This window comes from Molossus molossus, unplaced genomic scaffold, assembly GCF_014108415.1.
Source record: "Molossus molossus isolate mMolMol1 unplaced genomic scaffold, mMolMol1.p scaffold_m16_p_2, whole genome shotgun sequence".
Classification (NCBI taxonomy): Eukaryota; Metazoa; Chordata; class Mammalia; order Chiroptera; family Molossidae; genus Molossus; species Molossus molossus.
This window is the reverse complement of record NW_023425355.1, coordinates 115,359,443-115,378,311: the sequence shown is the minus strand read 5'-3', so window position 1 is coordinate 115,378,311 and position 18,869 is coordinate 115,359,443. Positions and strand designations below refer to the sequence as shown.

The window sequence follows — 18,869 nt, the reverse complement described above, 5'->3', positions numbered from 1 at the left end:
TCTTGGCTGTGTAAAACCCAATCATTACTTCCAGGTAGCAATGCGTTTTAGGCAACGTCTCCTGCTTATGCTCAGCAATGCATGAGTCTCAGAGCGGTGGCCAGAGAAATGGCGAGTCGTCGGATATTGAGCGAGTGATAATGGAATCCAGGAGGTGGAAATTACAAGTCGAAAAGTAAAATCGATGCCCTGACTGTGAAATGACTGAATGCCTGGTGAGGAACTGTGTAGAGATTTCCCCCCCTCCCTTGCTCAGCACCGACCTTTAAGATGCTCGCCAGTTCAGAAGTTCCTTGAGGGCAGGGACCATATTTTAATCATGGGTAATCATATCACGTCAGGGCTGAAATGGGCCTTAGAGAGCTTCCAGCCCTGGAATGGCAAATTGGTTTCATTTTGGTGCCAGCTACTATCGTTTAGTGATGGCTGCCTGAAGGGCTGGGCTGAGAAGCTGTCTACCCATCTCTGAGCTTCGTGGGGAGCCAGCCACCATCAATTAGCCACGCTAACCATGGGCAGGGGGCAGGGAGGCGGCACTTTGCTTGGATTAGCCACCCCCGATCAAGTCCTAACTGCCCTGGCGACAGATGAAGAAAAAAAACTGCTCGATAGCCCTGTCTGTGTCCCCAGCCACACCCCAGCGCACCGCTGTCCCCTAGCAGTAATTCTCTACTGGGCCAAGGGGTCTGTGCCTGTCACTCAAGCATCCATGAGCTTGGATGGGGGGAAAAAAAATCCATCTTCAGTTTTACTAACCTCTAACTGAAATCAAGCACTTCCTCCTATTATGAATGTAGGCAACAAACCATAGTAGCATTAGCAGTCCCTGTGACTGTCACCAGTGGAAACCACAGCTATCTTCACAGCACATCAGAGTTGCTGCAGTTACCTCTGAAGATCGCTTATACTCCTCACCAGGATGAAATGATAACGGTTATTAGATCTGCCACTAAATCTTGTTGTTGAATGCATTAATAAAGAAGCACATATATTACTCCATCACAGAGTTGGTTTTAAATATTTGGATAACTGCATTTCAAGAAAATTGGTTTCCTCTGTAATTCTATTTTATGCATTTTAAATACATTATTCTGAGAATGGGTCCATGAGCTTCACCAGATGCCAAAGGGGTGCATGGTCAAAAAAAAAAAAAAAAAAAGGTCAAAACCCCCTGCGGATATTTGCCGATGGCAAGTCCTGTGTGCCAGGGCCCCTCCTGGCTTCGGCTTCAGTCAGAGGAGCGGATGTGGGCCACACGGGCCGCCTTTGGTACCTCGTATTCTTTGCTGTGACTTGGCAGCAACTGGCAGCTGAGACAGTGCAAATTGGCTGCTCTCCACTCTGGGGAGACAGCTGACCTCGGGGGCTGCCTGGGCTCAGATGCCCAGACGGTGACAGCTCGGGCCCTGTGCCAGGCCTCCCCGGTTTGGCCTTCCACAGCGATGGTCAGTCTGGGTCACAGACACAGCAGCTCAATGTTTGGCTCCAGCCTTCTTCACTCTCCTATGGCAACACTTCCCTTCTGCTGTGCTGGCCCCCGAGAACCTGAAAGGCAGGCTTCCTTCGATATCTTCCTGCTGCATCTGAACGCGTTTCTCAGCCTCGGGCTGGGGAAGAAGGCCAATCTGCAGATTTCAATCACGCACAGGCCACCTCGCCATGAAGGGCTCATCTCCCTGTTCTCATTTCACTTTTCAAAATGCACCTATCCTCCTGCCTTGACGCATGCAGATGTGGAATTCTAGGCTATTAGCCCTGGAAGGCACCTGAAAAAAATTGCCTGTTCCACACATCACCTTCCTTCGCTTTACAAGCCGAGACACAGGCGAGGAAAGACAGCGTGACCTACCCGAGCGGCACGGACCACGCTCGGCCAGGGCAGCCCTTCCCCAGCCTCGAACAGCCTCATAAATAATGTACGATTTTTGGCATCGTAACCATCTGTTTTAGGTCAGTGAAAAGTAAAACTGCAAATTCATGCCTATTCAAAATCACCATCTGATTACGTGGGGGAGGGGGATCGGCTCACTACCGCTCCCCACTTCCAGGGGGGGATCTGTTCACGGTGTGTTCTCTGCAACTGGCACAACTGGAGGGTCTGTGCGGAATTCTTATATGTTTTTATTTTCAAAGACCCCTTCGGGAATTCTAGAGGTGTGGGGTAAAGAGTGGAGGCCTCCCACTCAACATCAGCATCACCGACGATGCCTTCAAGATACTTCGGGTTCAGAGGCTACTCCTTTGCCCAAGGAATCTGCCCCACTGCCTCTCAGCCATGCCTGAGATACAAGGTCCTTCAGTTAGTCGAGACAGACAAGGAGCTGTAATGAACATCCCCCAGATCTTAGGAATCAGTAGTGTGGTTTCTTTTTTTTCTTTTTTTATCCTCACCCGAGGACATTTTTCCATTTTTTGTTCAGGTAGAGTGGGAGGGAGAGAGAGGAAGAGAGAGAGAGATAAACATCAATGTGAAAAGAACACATCGAGTGGCTGCCACCCGCACAACCGACCAGGGCCGGGAACAAACCGCAACCGAGGTACATGCCCTTAGCGGGAACCGAACCCGGGTCTCTCAGGACCGCAGGCCGACGCTCTAACCGCTGAGCCAAACCGGCCAGGGCAGTAGTGTGGTTTCTTATGCCTGCGCCCAGTTCCACAGACCTTCAGCTTCTGAGTAGCTGAGAAGGGGCTGAAGTGGGCACTTTTTACATACTCTCTAGGGAAGTGATGCCCACGGAAGAGTGTGATCTACTACTCAAGAAAATCATCCCAGCTCCTCACCATGACCCACCTGATCTAGCCCTGCCTACGAATCAGGCCCCGTGTCTCCATCCTTCCACACTGCGCACCCTCTGTTCCAGCCACACTGGCCTGTTGATGAACCCTCCAAGCCTGGCCCTGCCTCTGGGCTCTTGTACTTGCTTTTCCCACAACCTGAGTGGTCCTCCCTGTCCCCCATCTGCCTCCCCTTCTCTGGGTCTCTACTCCACAGCCCTTCCCTGACCATCTAAAACAGTCCGCACACCTTCTCCTTACCCGACTTGACTCCTTTCCATGTAAGTTTCATGAGACATTCATTCATTTACTTGTTTGGCTGCCTGGCTTCCCATTGGGTAGAAGCATCCTCCAGACAGGGAACCTCACTGTTCTGTTCACCGCGCAATTCCCATGCCCAGAACTGGGCCTGAAACATAGCAGTTACTCAGGAAATACTGGTTAAACTAACAGACCTAGGCACCTCCACCTGCTTCATGATCTAATTTTAGGAACAGTCACTTTCTCATACAAAGCCGAGGAAACTGGACCTGGGAATTTGTGCAGGGAGGGGGGAAGGCAGAGGGAGAGGGCGAATACCTCTGGACCCCTAGTCTAAAGCACACACAATCAGGAGTCCATAAATTAGAAGGAATCCTGCCCTGGCAGGTTTGGTTCAGCGGTTGGAGCGTCGGCCTGCGGTCCTGAGAGACCCGGGTTCGGTTCCCGCTAAGGGCGTGTACCTCGGTTGCAGTTTGTCCCCGGCCCTGGTTGGTCGTGCGGGTGGCAGCCACTCGATGTGTTCCTTTCACATCGATGTTTCGCTCTCTCTCTCTGTTCCTCTCTCTCCCTCCCACTCTACCTGAACAAAAAATGGAAAAATGTCCTCGGGTGAGGATAAAAAAAAAAAAAAAAGAAGAAGGAATCCATTCTAACCCCAGCTGGGCCTTTGTTTCCTCCTCTGTGAAATGGGTGTAATACTTACCTGATGGCACTGGTGTGAGAATTAAGGGAGCTAATGAAGTTTGCATGGAAACACTTAGCAAAGAACTCCATGGTAGTGTTCAACAGCTGCTAGCTTAGGATTCTTTTTCCCATTATCAGAATGCATGTGGCAAAGTGCCTGGCCCAGAGGAAGCCCTGGGAATACAAAGGTGGTCTTGACCTGGTCCCTGGGGTCTCAGGTTTTGAAGACCAGCGACAGTAAAGAAATTACCACCTAATACGAGCACAGCAATGGAGCTGGGGAGACCTGGCCCCAGAACCTACAGGAAGGAATCAGGGCTAACTTTACTTAGTGGGGCCTCTGGGAGAATAAACAAGAGTCTGCTGAGCAGCTGTTTTGTCTTGTTCGCCTTGCAGTTCCCTCGAAAAGGTTCTTAGACAGTTGCTGTCACCCAGTGGGGCTGTTTCTTCCATGTCCTTCACCAAGTCCCCACTTTGGAGTTCGATGAAAATGAAAGACAATTCTCACAACCGCCATCATTTCCATCCCCGGCCCCGCTACCTCATACTTACTTATTTTTATGAACATTCCTCTCTGATTCTGATCCCTTCCCTCGGGATCTGGGGCCCCGCCACGGCCCAGCTTTGTCTTGTTCCTTTTTGCCCCTTTTCTGGAACCCGCCACCTCTGTCATGGTGGTCAGCTAAAAGCAGGATTTGGGCAAGATCTCACAGGGGAAAGATTAAGAGATTTCAGTTTGCTTCTTGTGTTTCAACCTCCTTTCTGATCTGGGAGGGGAGAAGAAGGCAGCCCACGTGGGCGACTCGGAAAACAAGCCGAGATAAGAGCTTCTTGACAGGCCCCGCTAGCAGGCCCCTCATTCACACCGCTTCAAAGACAAACACTTTCCGTTTGTCGATTTGTTTTAGGCCTTGCAGAATCTGCAACTCTGTGGCCTTGACTCTAAAAATAAATCGCCTGCAATAATGACGAGGCTGTTGCAAAGAGGAAGGCGTGCAGAGAAGGAAAGACGGAGGGAGGCGAAGCTGAGAACAGGGGGAGAGAAACCCAATACCCAAACAGGAAGAAGGGATGTGGGGAAATCGCCTGGCTCCTTCCTCCCCACCTATAGCCGGGCCCACTGCAAAAGTCAGCAGCACTGGGCAGGACGCTCCTCCGGTCCGCCGTTCACTGGAACCCAACCACAGGGAAGGAAACCGCCCTATCTAGACACTGTCACCCAGATGCTAACTGTGGTCCGCTCACCGCCACCAGGGTCAGCATCACCTAAGGACCTTTTAGAAGCGTGGATTCTTCCCCTCCCCCCACCCCAGTCCTGCTGAATTCGAACCTGTATTTTAACCAGCACATTAACCAGTTAACACACAACACATTTCAGCAGTGTGCACATTAGAGTTTCAGGAGTGGGGCAGAGCGTCTGGCGTTTCATCAAATGCAATGTAGATGAGACAAACAGCTCTTAATTCTTCTCCCTTCCAACAAACCAGAGGTGAGCCCCTTTCTCGCGAGGGGCTTCCTCTGGGAACCTTCCTTTGGAAAGAGGAACCTAGCAGCATCCAGCTAAGTTCCTTGTTGATCACAGATCAGCCAATGGGATGCTGCAGTTCGCCACCCACCCAAACCCACGATAATCAGGAATCTCTTTGACCCATCCCGTGATCATCCAACATGCGCACGGATGCAGCACGCAGACCTGTTCTAAACCTTGATACTCCCAGGGGTCTCTCTGGGTTTTGACATTTGGGTCCCTTCCTTCCTACCCTCCTTGTTTTGTTTCTCCTTCCCCAGCTCCTGGCCTGAAATGTTTCCCTGTCTCCTCATCTTTATGAAACTCTATTTCATGGCCTCAGTGTGAGATTTTGATACACACTGATAGCCCCCTTCATTCTCCTCTCCCCTCCCCTTATGTCTCCCTGACATATTTCAACCCTCCTTACTGTTCTCATCAGTTCTCTGAAGAGACCATCCTCTCCTCCTTCCTGCCTCAACAGTCATAAACTTGGTTATTTAGTGTGGATTCTGGTTCCCCTCGCTCCTGCCCAAGCTGGGCAGCTGACCATTCAGGCTATTGTTTAGATGCTGAGCAGGTGACAAACAGTTATGGTTGCTCTTTGCTGGAATTCTAAATAGTGGCTGTCACTCTTCATTGACTATAAAATGTACAAATGTGAATGATAAGAAAGAACATAACTGTGCCCCATCTTATCAAATTTATTTTAGCTGTGCTTTAAAATCAATTTAATTTGTAAATTATTCATGGCATGTAGCAACTATTACAGGCTTGCACTACTAAAGCCTATGCTTTAAAGATTGCACTAACTTTTTGGAAACATTTTGTGGATGCTTTTTATCGTTTTTTTTATTACAAAGGTAATGCGTATCTATTTTAGAAAATGTGGATACTGCAGATAAGCCAAAATAATTATTTTATTATCACCTCTAATCCTATGACCAAGAAATAATCACTGTTAACATTTTAGTATATATCTTTTCCGTCTTTTTTCATTCTATACACACACACGCACACACACACACACACACACATTCTCTCACTCTCTCTTCAGGGTCATTGTATACCTACTAGCTTGTCTCCAAAGATGGCCGCCATCAAGTCCTTCAACCTTGCTCTGAAGACCACCACCCCCCACACATCCCACCCCCTCATACCAGCCGGCTCATACCAGCTCCACAGAGCCGATTGTGCACATCTCTTTCTACCTCTTCATTCAGTGACAAGACACCATGTTAATAGCTTAAAAGCAGCCATGGTCGTAAATGCTACCAATCAGGGCTCTTTTGTTTTTTCCCCAGACATCTGGTTTTTAAACATTTACCAGCATACCGCTGTGTATGTATATGCCCGGGGCCAACTTCATGGGCATGCACTCTGAGTAATCACACAGGGCCCGGTGATCAGAATGGCCATGTGCTTGGTTTAATGCTCTGCTGTTGTCACCTTGAAATGCTTAATAAATTTGTGTTTAGACTTGTGCTTTGTAAGTGAAGTCTGATGGGACAACTGGGCATCTGAGTGACAGGCAGAAAGAAGAGCTTATGACTGACCTTCGAGGTGATGAGAATGAATGCTGCCTCACCTCTTGTCCTCATCTGTAAAATGGTGAGAGGAGTACATACCTCACACAGATTTCATGAGAATTCGATAAGGTAACCCACGCAAAGTATCTTGCATAGTGCCTGCCACATAATAGCTCAAGCTCAGCAGCTTAAAACAACATTCATGCCTGCTTTTACATCTCTAGGTCAGCTCATCTCAGCTGGGCTCCACTGCGCAGCTCTGCTTCTGGCTGAGCGCGCCTCCTCATTGCAGATTGGGGTGAAGTCTGACTCTGGGTCTGAGGTGGAGGGGCAGCAGCTACCGGGACACGGTGCTTCTCATGGCAATGACAGAACTGCAAATAGGCAAACCCAACCTCGCAAGCTTACATTTCCAGCTGGAAGGACACAAAGAGGAGATGGTAGAATTACAGCCTCGAAGCCAGGGCTACTTGGCAAAAACTGGGACCACAGTCTTTCAGGGGAATGAAGCTGTGGAGGAGACCCCGCTGCCACAGAGATGTCATCCAACACAGATAATGGGAAAGAATACCCATCTTCTTTCCTCTCCCGCCCTAGGACTTCCACCAGAGTCTCCCATTGGCCAAATATGCCAGGAAGCGAGATAATAAGAGAGCAAGGAATCGCTCTGTGAGACAGCAGGGTAGAAAAGCCAGGGAGGGACGCAGTCTTGGTGGAGAGTCGCCATGGTTTCCTGCTTCAACAGTGCTTGGACGGAACCCAGCGCTCGACCCATCCCCCCAGCCACCTGATCCAGCCTTGGGCCACCTCCTCACAGCGCCTCGGACACCCCCAAGGCCCCCGCTCCAGCGCCCGCACCCGCCTGTCCTCAGCCGCCCACCGTGACTCCACCGCGGCCACCTCGCAGGTGCCAGAACGCCCACCGGGACCCGGAGGCCACCACCCACCGCCAGATCAACCTGGAGCTCTACGCTTCCTACGTCTACCTGTCCACGTCTCACTGCTTTGACCGCGATGACGTGGCTTTGAAGAACTTGGCCAAGTATTTCCTTCCCCGATCGCATGAGGAGGGAACATGCTGAGAAACTGATGAGGCTGCAGAACCAACGAGGTGGCGGAATCTTCCTCCAGGACATCAAGAACCCAGACCGTGACGACTGGGAGAATGGGCTGAACGCGATGGAGTGTGCGTTACACGTGGGAAAAAGTGTGAATCAGTCACTACTGGACTTGCACAAACTGGCCACTGACAAAAATGACCCCCACTTGTGTGACTTCCTTGAAACTCACTACTTGAATGAGCAGGTGAAATCCATCAGAGAACTGGGAGACCACTTGCGCAGGTGGGGGGCCCCTGAGTCTGGCAGGGCAGAGCATCTCTTTGACAAGCCCACCCTGGGAGACGTGACGAGAGCTAACCTCATGCTGCTGCCCATAGCCACGGGGGTGACTTCCCTGGTCACCAAGGCAGTACGTGCATGTTGGAGTTACCTTTACCTTTTCTATAACTTGTACCAAATCATCCACTTACATCTTTTCATTTGTACCATTCCTTCAAATAAAGTAATTTGGTACAAGAAAGAGAGAGAGAAAGAAAGAAAGAAAGAAAGAGAGAGAGAGAGAGAGAGAGAGAGAGAGGAAGGAAGGAAGGAAGGAAGGAAGGAAGGAAGGAAGGAAGGAAGGAAGGAAGGAAGGAAGGAAGGAAGAAAGAAAGAAAGAAGGAAGGAAGAAAGAAGGAAGAAGGAAGGAAGGAAGGAAGGAAGGAAGGAAGGAAAGGAAGGAGGAAGGAAAGGAAGACGGAAGGAAGAAGAAAGAAAGAAAGAAAGAAAGAAAGAAAAGAAGAAAGAAAGAGAAGAAAGAAAGAAAGAAGAAAAAGAAAGAAAGAAAAGCCAGGGACCGATCTGAGAGCAAACAGATGAATCTGACAGCATGTATGTATTTGGCCTAGACCTGTCACATGCCCGTTGAACTCATTGCCTAAGCACAGTAGCAGTCGCTGCCAGCACCCCACCCAGACACCTTGGCACCGACTGATCCCACACAAGTGTCTTACTGGAGACACCTGCAGCCCTGCCTGAGGGCTTATCCGGCTCACGGGAGCGTGCTGGGCTGCACGCTAGGTGGGTTTGGAGGGCTGCAGAACTGTCATTCCTGGAAGTGTCCCTCAACCAACAATGGACAAGAGTTGATGGCTGCTACCCCAGCTTCCTCACCCCATTAGCAAACTCTACATTGCCTCTGAGAGGTCCTGGGTGGGACTGCGTCCCAGTGGTCCACAGTACTAAACTGCTCGTTACCACATTCAGTGTTGACTTCCTTTCCTTCCCTCTCATATCTACCCCCAATGCAAACTCCTTCAGCCAACCTAGGACAGACACTCCAACACAGCAACTCGCAGCCGGCCTTTGTGCCTAATCCCCGCAGTGCCTTCGGGTCACAGCAGGAACAAGCCCTGGGGACAGGCGCGGGCCCGGCATTGGACACCCCTATACCCATCCCTGGGATTTATGAACCACCCACCCCCAGGATCCTATCTGGCTCCTCCCACCTACAGGAGAATAGCTTCCTTTCCATTCCTTCCATGGCAGGAAGAGCAGAGTGAGAGGTTCAGGGAGCTAGCCCCTCCAGCAACCGTCAGGGGCAGGGCTGGCCATGGAAAGTTCTCCCAGAACCTCTGTCCTGTTCCCACTCCCGGGCCTCCCCATCTGCCCCCAGCATCCCACGAAGGACCACCCCTCCTCAGAAGGAAGCGAGTTAAGTGTTGCATTACCAAGGAACTGCCACACTAGCCACCAAAGTGACTGCTTGTTATTTGAACACTTTCTTCTGTTTGACTGAATACAGGAAAAATGTCACAAATAGAATATTCATCATCCTCCTCGTGCGCCTTTTCTTCCCTGCTTATCTCCCTGCTGTCATGTACGAATCCCGGCTTCAGGTTCATTTGGTATGTTGAGTGCGTGCCGGGGAAGAGGATGCAGCTGAGAGCCTTTGCCCACATGCTCTGTCTCGACAGCCCTCCCTCCCGACTGGTGACACCCCACCAGACAAACGCCACTCACACTGACCCCTCGAGAGTAGGACAACGTCTGCCTAATCGGAAGGGCCTTCTGCTCCATGCGGAGGGAACATAAAGGACCCGAGGAGCCTTCACATCCATTTAGTGATTCTCCGCATGTTACTTTTACAGACACCTCGGCTTCCAGAGCTTTTATCCTCAGGTGCTTCTTAGAAGATGCAGGATGGCATCCCCACCCCACTTCAAACACTGTCTGTTTCTAGATTCTCAGAGGGGCTAACGCCGCCTGCCAATTTCTCAGCTTCAGTCATCAGCATGGAGCGTCTCTCTCTCTCTCTCTCTCTCTCTCTCTCTCTCTCTCTCTCCCTCTCTGCCTCTTTTCCATCAGTGCTGGAGACACGGTTTCCCCAGCCCAGTCTTCCTCCAGCCAGGCCCCACCCTACAGATCGCACTGTCAGGCTACAAAGGAACATGTTTCTAGGACTGGAAAATCAAAGGACTTACTGCCCTGACAATTAGGCATTGTGTTCAACTGCAGTAACACGAGCCTAAAAACTGAGGGCTTAAACAAGAAAGGGATGTGTTTTTCTATCCTGTAATAATCAGTGCCGAGGCAGGCCATCTAGGGCAGTTATGGCCACTCCATGAAGCCACCAAGGACTCAGCCCTTTTCTCCTCCATTCTTAGGGGTGACCATCACCCCATGCTCTTAAGATGGCCACTGGAACTCCAACCATCAAGTCGGAGTTCCGGGCAAAATAGAGAGGAAGAGCAGAAGAAGTCTCCTGAGCTGATTTGGCCCCTCTTCTAAGGAGCTTTCCAGATATTCCACCCAGGAACTCCAGTTTATATCTCGTTAACCAGTAGCTGCAAGGGAGGCTGGGAAACCCAAGTTCTTAGCAGGGCGCATCGCCATTACGCATAAAACTGGAGTTCTATTAGTGTTGTGGGCTTAATTGTGTCTCCTTATAATTCATATGTTAAAGTCCTAATCCCCAGTACTTCAAAATGTGACTGTATTTGGAGATAGAGCCTTTAAAGAGATAATTAAGTTAAAATGGGGTCATTAGGGTGGCTAATTCAATATGCCCGGTGTCCTTATAAGAAGAGGAGATTGGAACACAGATACACACGGAGGAAAGAGCATGTGAGGACATGGGCAGAAAGCAGGCCACTGCAAGTCAAGGAGAGAGACGTCAAGAGAAATCCACCCGACAAGGTGCCACCACCTTGATCTCGGGCTCCCAGCCTCCAGAACGGTGGGTCGTTTAGGCCACCCAGTGTGTGGTCCTTTGTTATGGCAGCCTGGGCAGACTAAGACAGGCAGTAGGACGAAGAGAAGGATGGTCATGGGGAGGCAGTTACTAGTGCCTGGAACATTTGGGAAAACCTTGTCTTTATTACCTGAGCATTTAAAGATACATTTTAAGTATCTTAACAGACTTTTTTAAAGATCCATTTTTGTTGTCGTTGTTCAGATAGAGTGGGAGGGAGAAAGAGAAAGAGAGAGAGAGAGAGAGAGAGAGAGAGAGAGAGAGAGAGAGAGAGAGAGAAACATCAACGTGAAAGGAACACATCGAGTGGCTGCCACCCGCACGACCCAACCAGGGCCAGGGACAAACTGCAACCGAGGTACGTGCCCTTAGCGGGAACCGAACCCGGGTCTCTCCGGACCACAGGCCGACGCTCTAACCACTGAGCCAAACCGGCCAGGGCTAAAGATCCTTTTAAAGGTACTTTTCATCAGGTAGTATGCAAAGAGCCTACACCATCCCCACCCTTCCCTGGCCAGCTCTCCCCCAGCCTCCTTTTCTCTCTTCTCTTGGCAAGATTCCTCCCTGGAAATACTTATATGAAAACTGTGGCCTCTCTGTAACCATTTGAGAAGCACTGAAATAGCCCTCCTTCCCTTCCACTGGCCATAAATAGCCTGAAACTCCGAAGTTCGTCCGTGTTTCATTCCTCCGGTTAATCTATTATCTCCAACGAAAGCACAAATTAAATGGCAAATGATTTAAATCCGATCGTCCGAGGCTGTGACGCTGGGAGAGCACTGGGCAGGGCCGGGGGGGGGCGGGGAGGGGAAACCAAAGAGCCAGCGGGCAGAAGGAAGGCCCGGAAGGTCCAGGAGGTGCTGCTACCCCCAGAGGGGTCTCTCAAACACTGCTGGGCCCATCTTTTTTTTTTGCTAAAAGGGGGTGTGGAAGGGTGCTAGAGTCAAGACCAAAAGTTTGCCAGGGGAATATTCTATACCTCTGCCCCATCTGGACTTCTGATATAACAACACCCCCTTCCCACACATTCACCACCCTGACCTCCCTCCCCTGCCTGCCAAGCTTCTCCGTGGGGAGCAAACAGGCAGCTGAGCCGGGATGGTCTGCCTCCCCTGTGCCTTGTCCCTGGTTCCCTCACCGGGGATACCGCTGACATGAGTCATTTGTCTCTGTCTTTGCTGAGTCTGACAGTCCTCTGTCTTCCTCTTTCTTCAATCCGTTCACTTTATTGCTCTGGCAGAGAACACCTCGAGGAGTTCTTTCCCAAAGTGTCAAATGTCCCGCATGCTGTCCTACCCAAAAATATATTTACTGTGCCCGCACATTTGAATATTGACTTGCGTCGGCACCGTACCTGCCTCTTTCAACTCAGTTCTATACCACCAGGGCCGCGAGACTGCAGACATTTCCCAGCTGTCTTTCTGGTAGGTTCTGCCAATAGGAGGCATTGGTAGGAGGTGGGAAGCCAGGAGGAAGGGAGAATGTTCATGCTCCTGACTCCGAGGGGACGAAGCTGCTGGGTTCTGTTTTCCTGGTTAAGCTTTGATACAGGTACAGAATTCAAATCTCAAAATAATCTTCCCTCAGAATTTTGAAGACATGGCATGATTTGTCTTCCAGCTTTCCAGCTGAGGTGTTTAACGCCAGAATACTATTTTTTATCTTTCTGGAAGATTTGGATTTTTTTTTTTTTTTTCCTAAAATTACCCCTGGAGTTCAAAATTGTGATGCCTTTAGGAATGGGTCTTTTATAATTCATCCTGTTTGGCACTCGGTCTGCTCTCAAAATCTAAAGACCGGGGTTCTTTTCTCTGGCTCAGGGAAACTGTTTATGCTTGCATTACTTTGATAATTTCCTCTCCTACAAGCTCTCTGTTCTTTGCTTCTGAAATTTCTCATTAGATCGATATTTGAATTTCAGCTCCTGATCCATATCTCTTTATTTTTCTCTTCTGCTTTCTTAAAAAAAAATCTCCCTGTCTTTTTGCACTTTTCGAGAGAATCTTTCAGCCTAAGTCATCAATTCAAGTCTTCAGCCATGGCCAGTCGGCCACTCCATCCAATGAACTTATTGTGTCAGCAACTGCACATTTTTCATTCCAAGAATTCTGACATATTCTTTTGATAGCAGTCAGCTTTTTATTTATGGATAGCACTTTTACTTCATTTAAATATGCGTCTATACCCTGGGAGAATTCTGTGGGGATTAGTTCCCTTGTTTGTTTAGTTTGGTGCCTCTTTCACAATGTTGGTTTTCCTCAAATATGTTTGATAATTCTGTACTCTCTGTTCCTGTTAGAGATGAAGGTCCAGGCCCATCTCCAGTGGAGGCTGGTTTGCACTTTCTAAACTCCACTGCAAAACGCCTGCGCTCATGGCGGTGACGGCCAGTTCTGGTTATGGAAACCCAAACGCTCATGACGGTTGTGGTGAGAAAGGCCTTGGGTCAAGCCACTTTTCCTTGTTGACATGTGCTAGCTTGTTCTCCAAGCCTAGGGAGTCCCTTCCTCCATGGCCACCGCCTAGGGTCATGCCCTTTTCTCCAGCCCCTGCCTGTGGGGATGTGCTGGGTGAGAGCCCCAGATGTTGGAGAGTTGTTCTCACGGCTTTAGCCCGGAGGCAAGTATCAGAGGCCAACCCTCTGGCAGGTGGGATCAGGGCAGAGCCCTCAACTTGCAGCCTCACCTACAGACCCACAGCTCATCTTCCCTCCTCCAGCCCTTGCTCCCTCCGATCTTGGGATTCTTCCAGAGTTTTCCAGAGTACCATCTCTGAGAGGGAAAAGTCTCTTTCGCCTGTGTAGAATATGGGATCATCAGCACCGCTGTGAGGAGCCTGTCTCCCTTACATCTTTCCAAAATTTCTGGCCAACTGATAACAGCTTTTCCCAGCTTCGCGGCTAGGCTTTGGTTTTCATGTAACATTTCAGTCTGTAAATTTCAAGTACATACAAAAGTAAATAAAAGGTTATGATGAAAAGTATGCTAAGTGAAATAAGTCAGTCACAAAAAGACAAATATTGTTTGATTCCACTTGTAGGGGATATGGAATCAAAAGCAGAGAGACAGAGAATAGAAAGGTGGCGGCTGCCAGGAGCTGGGGGTGGAGATGGAGTTGGTGTTTAATGATTATAGAGCTGCAAGATGAAAAGTTTTCAAGTTTTGCAAAAACGAGTTCTGGAGATTGGTTGCACAAAAATGTGAATGTACTTAATGCTACTGAGCTGTACACTTGAAGTGGTGCAGATGGTGAATTAAATATTTCAATCAAAAAAAATAAAGCCCTGGCCTGTTTGGCTCAGCGGTTAGAGCGTCGGCCCGCGGACCAGAGAGACCCGGGTTCGGTTCCTACTAAGGGCACGTACCTCGGTTGCAGTTTGTCCCCAGCCCCAGTTGGGGTCGTGTGGGTGGCAGCCAGTCGATGTGTCTCACATCAATGTTTCCCTCTCTCTCTTCCTCCCGCTCTATCTGAAGATTAATGCAAAAATGTTCTTGGGTGAGGATTAAAATGAATAATAATAATAAAATAAATTAAATTAAATATAATCAAGCCCGCCATGGACTCATCACCCAGCTTTAACAAGTAAGTATCCATTTGTTTATCTGGAGTCACACGTACTCCCCCTCCGTGCAACCCCTCCCAACACAGTTATGTCTTTATTTTTACTTTTCTATCATTTCCATGGCATTTGAGGAGGGAAGACAAATGATAAACCAGCAACCTTGAAACACGAACTCATTTCTTCATAAACATTTGAAGAGATTACTGAAATTGGGTAATGGATGCTTGGGGTTCATTACATTCTTCTCTCTACTTTTGAGTATGTTGGAAAAACTCCATCATTAAACATTATTTTAAGATGAAAATCATAATGAGGTGAGACATCACCAAGGAAGGAAACTATACTTCGGGTGATGAGCACATAATAGAGTACGCAGATGTCAAATTATACTCTTGTACACCTGGAAATTAGATAATGTTATTAACCAATGTTACCCCAATAAATTTTATTTTTTTAAATAAAAAATCATAATGAGGTGAGACATCACCAAGGCTTTGGAAATAAGTAAATAAAAGTAAAACTCAGTGTTTCAGGACTGAATGTGATTGAATGAAGTATTTTCGCTGAGCTGTTGCCTTGGCAGCCTGTGATGCTCAGGTGGCAGAGCAGGGAGAACAGCGCCTTCGTCCTCTGGTTTGAAAGAGCCATTGATAATCACAGTGGTCCACTGGGACCATCTCCATAGAGTGCTTAGTCCAGATGAAGAGAGCAGAGCAGGGATGGAGGGGGGAACCTCCACTCCAGCCTCCCTCTGCAGCTGTGAACCCCACGCCAGGCTCCTTACCTGACACAAAGCTGACCGGCAGGCAGAGGTGGAAATGACAAATGTTCTTCATTAGTAGACATTTGGGGCTCTGCCTCTTACACTTTATTTGCTCCAGGGCCTTAAAGGTGATCTTACAATTGCTCATTTAAACCGTGGCTAGAGCCCTGGCCAGCTTGGCTCAGCGGTTAGAGCGTCGGCCTGCGGTTCAGAGAGACCAGGGTTCGGTTCCCACTAAGGGCGCGTACCTCGGTTGCAGTTTGTCCCCGGCCCTGGTTGGTCGTGCGGGTGGCAGCCACTCGATGTGTCCCTTTCACGTCGATGTTTCTCTCTCTCTCTTTCTCTCCCTCCCACTCTATCTGAACAAAAAACAAAAAAATGTCCTCGGGTGAGGATTAAAGAAAAAAAAAAGAGTGCTAATAAAAAATAAATAAATAAACCTTGACTAGGTATTTGATTGTATTAAGGAATTATTTGTTTTTATTATTAATGTTTAGGTATTTATCACCTAAACTGTTGATTACCTAAATGCTACCGCAGTAATGTCCTTTTTTAGAGATATAAAAAATAATATAAATATATAAAATAATGGTGGGCGAAATGATATGATGTCTGGGATTGGCTTCAGAATAACAAAGGATGGGTATACCCACATATGTTCACCCAAAAGGACATGTACTAGAATATTCATAGCAGCTATTCATAGTGGCCTTAAATTGGCACTGCCCAAATACGAAAGAAAAAGGAATAGATAAACCACGGCACGTTCATCCAAGAGAGTACTACTCAACAATAAGAAGGAATGAACTACCAGTGGACACACTCTGGATGAATCTCACCAACATAATACTGAGCACCAGGAGCCAGACTCAAAAATCTATACTGTCTATTTCAGTTTATATAAAGATCAGAATGCGGCAAAACTCATCTATGACATTAGGAGTCAGGAGAGTGGTCACCTTGGAGGAGGCAGAGGGAGCAGAATTGGGAGTTTCTGGGGGGAGGGGACATCAGTCATATTCAGTTTTTGTCCTTCATGCTGATTACACAGAAGCTGATTACACAGGTGTGTTTAATGTATGAAAATGTGTTCAACATCTACTTACAATATGTGCACTCTTATGTATATATATTATACTTTGATTAAAAATTAAAAATCAGCCCTGGCCGGTTTGGCTCAGCAGGTAGAGCATCGGCCCGTGGACCAGAGAGCCCTGGGTTCGGTTCCCGCTAAGGGCATGTACCTCAGTTGCAGTTTGTCCCCGGCCCCAGTTGGGGTCGTGTGGGTGGCAGCCAGCCGATGTTTCTCTCTTACATGGATGTTTCTCTCTCTCTCTTCCTCCCTCTCTCCCTCCCACTCTGTTTGAAGATAAATGTAAAAATGTCCTCGGGTGAGGATAAAAAAAAAAAGAAAAAAACCATTAAGAATCATAGTCACACAGGAGAAGCATATGAATAGGGCAAGGTTGGCCATGAGTTCATGGTTACTCAGGCTGGGTGAGGGGTACATGGGAGCTCATTAAAGTGTTTAATCTACTTTAGAAATTCTTCATAATGAAATAACTTTTCTAAATGACCTCATTTTTTTAAATACATATTTTCTCCCATGAAGGTGGGGGAGGCTTGTGTTTAATTGGAAGACAGGAAAAAAAAATCCAAATTAAGTGCCCTGCATTTCCTTCTATTCCAGTCAGGGGCGATTTCCTAGCCGTGCCCACTTCTCTGCTCAAAGACCCCTCGGTCCTCTCACCTCTTTCCTCAGTTACCCTCCACATCCCCATGGAATGGATCAGTATATTCAGGGACAATTGTTTTGACAAGAAGAAAGTTGTCCAGGGCTTCCATTAGCCACTATGCACTTTTATTAATTTATATCTGCCTTGTTCCAAAGATGTCTTTAAGGTTTGCATACAATAGAACAGCATAAAATAAATTACTAATATATAAGAACAAATGAGATAGAGGGAAAACAAGGATAGGAAAATAAGATGGAGCCAAGAATGAAGTAATTACACAAACTACCTGCAGCAAAATCCACAGGGCTCACTGGAATTGAGGCTGAGTTCCCCAGCAACCCGCGTGAAAAAGGGACCCAGGTCACACTGTGATTTACAAAGCTGCTGACATAAAAACAAAGCCAATGTCCATCAGTAGACAAATGGACAGAAAAGCTGTGGTACATATACACAATGGAGTACTATGCAGCTGTCAGAACGAAAGATCTCTTATCCTTTGAGACTACATGGAGGGACCTGGAAAGTGTCATCCTAAGCGAAACAAGCCAAACAGAGAAAGACAAGTATCATATGATCTCACTTATTTGTGGAATATAATGAACATAACAGTCTGAGGAATGGGGTAGTCCCAGAGACGTGGAAGTGGGGTACGGACTGACAATCCCCAGGAGGGTGTGGGGGGAGAGATAAAGCACAGAACTTATATGCATGTACGCATGAACAGTGGACATGAACAACAAAGCTGGGGACAGGGCGGGGAGGAGGGGGGAGGGGGGAATCAGTGGGGGGAAGGAGAAACATCTGTAACAAAAATAAATTAATTAGATTAAAAAAAAAGCCAACAGATGCACAGCTCCTCCTACCATGGGGATCAAGGAGGCAAGTTTTCACCTTGAATTATCATAAATATTGTATCAGGAACAACATTCTCACGTTACGCACAGCAACAGAAGACAAGAGTTTCTTACCCACACGCATACTATACGGCAATGAGGATGAGCGATGTACACCTCTACATAACCATATGGCTTTTCTCATGACTTCCTTCAAAATAGGCTGCTGGAGAACCTCTAGATGCCATTCCGAGAAACTCTGTGGGGACCAAAAGGGGCTTTCACAGGAGGGTGGCTTCCCATGGGACAGACTTTGGAATACCCCAAGCAAAGATCCATAGCCTAGAAGCCATGCACCAGGATTCAAGGTGCCCAGCATTCCCTGGCACCACAGGCAAAGCTGTGTGAATGTGTGTGTGTTTTCCAGAGAGCGGATCCAAATCTTTCATTAGCTTCTCAAAGGAGTCACTGATTGCAAGAAAAGTGAAGAACATCCACCTGGAGGAAAAGAGGCAACACAGACTTCAAAACATTTCCATAAACATTGCTTCTCTCAGGTTCCTGGCGTATAACTTCTTGGGTTGCCGTGGGGGGGGGGGGTAAAAATGCAGGTTTAACATTGAATGGAACTGAGCGGTAGGACTGGAATTCTCCTGTGAAACTGAGCTGATTAGAGCCAGGCCTGACCAGAAGGACCCCTGACCCTGCTCCGAGATTTGCTGGGGGAGCCCTCAGAATCGGGGTAACCTTGCGATGACAGAGGAAGCCAGGTGCCAGTGTGGTTAGGGCCGTCAAGCAGAGCTGCACTAATCTCTGCCGGGAGAATTTGTTTCTAATTTAAAACAATTATAACTAAACACCAACCGAAATCATTTTTTTAAAGTCATTTATCTTTGATCGTGTGACTTCTAATGAATCCTCCAAGC

The 18,869-nt window shown here is 48.0% G+C and overlaps 1 pseudogene; it reads left to right on the top strand.

The window, feature by feature from the left end:
• LOC118635468 overlaps positions 1–18,869 on the top strand; it is a 72,222-nt pseudogene that overhangs the window by 50,616 nt on the left and 2,737 nt on the right.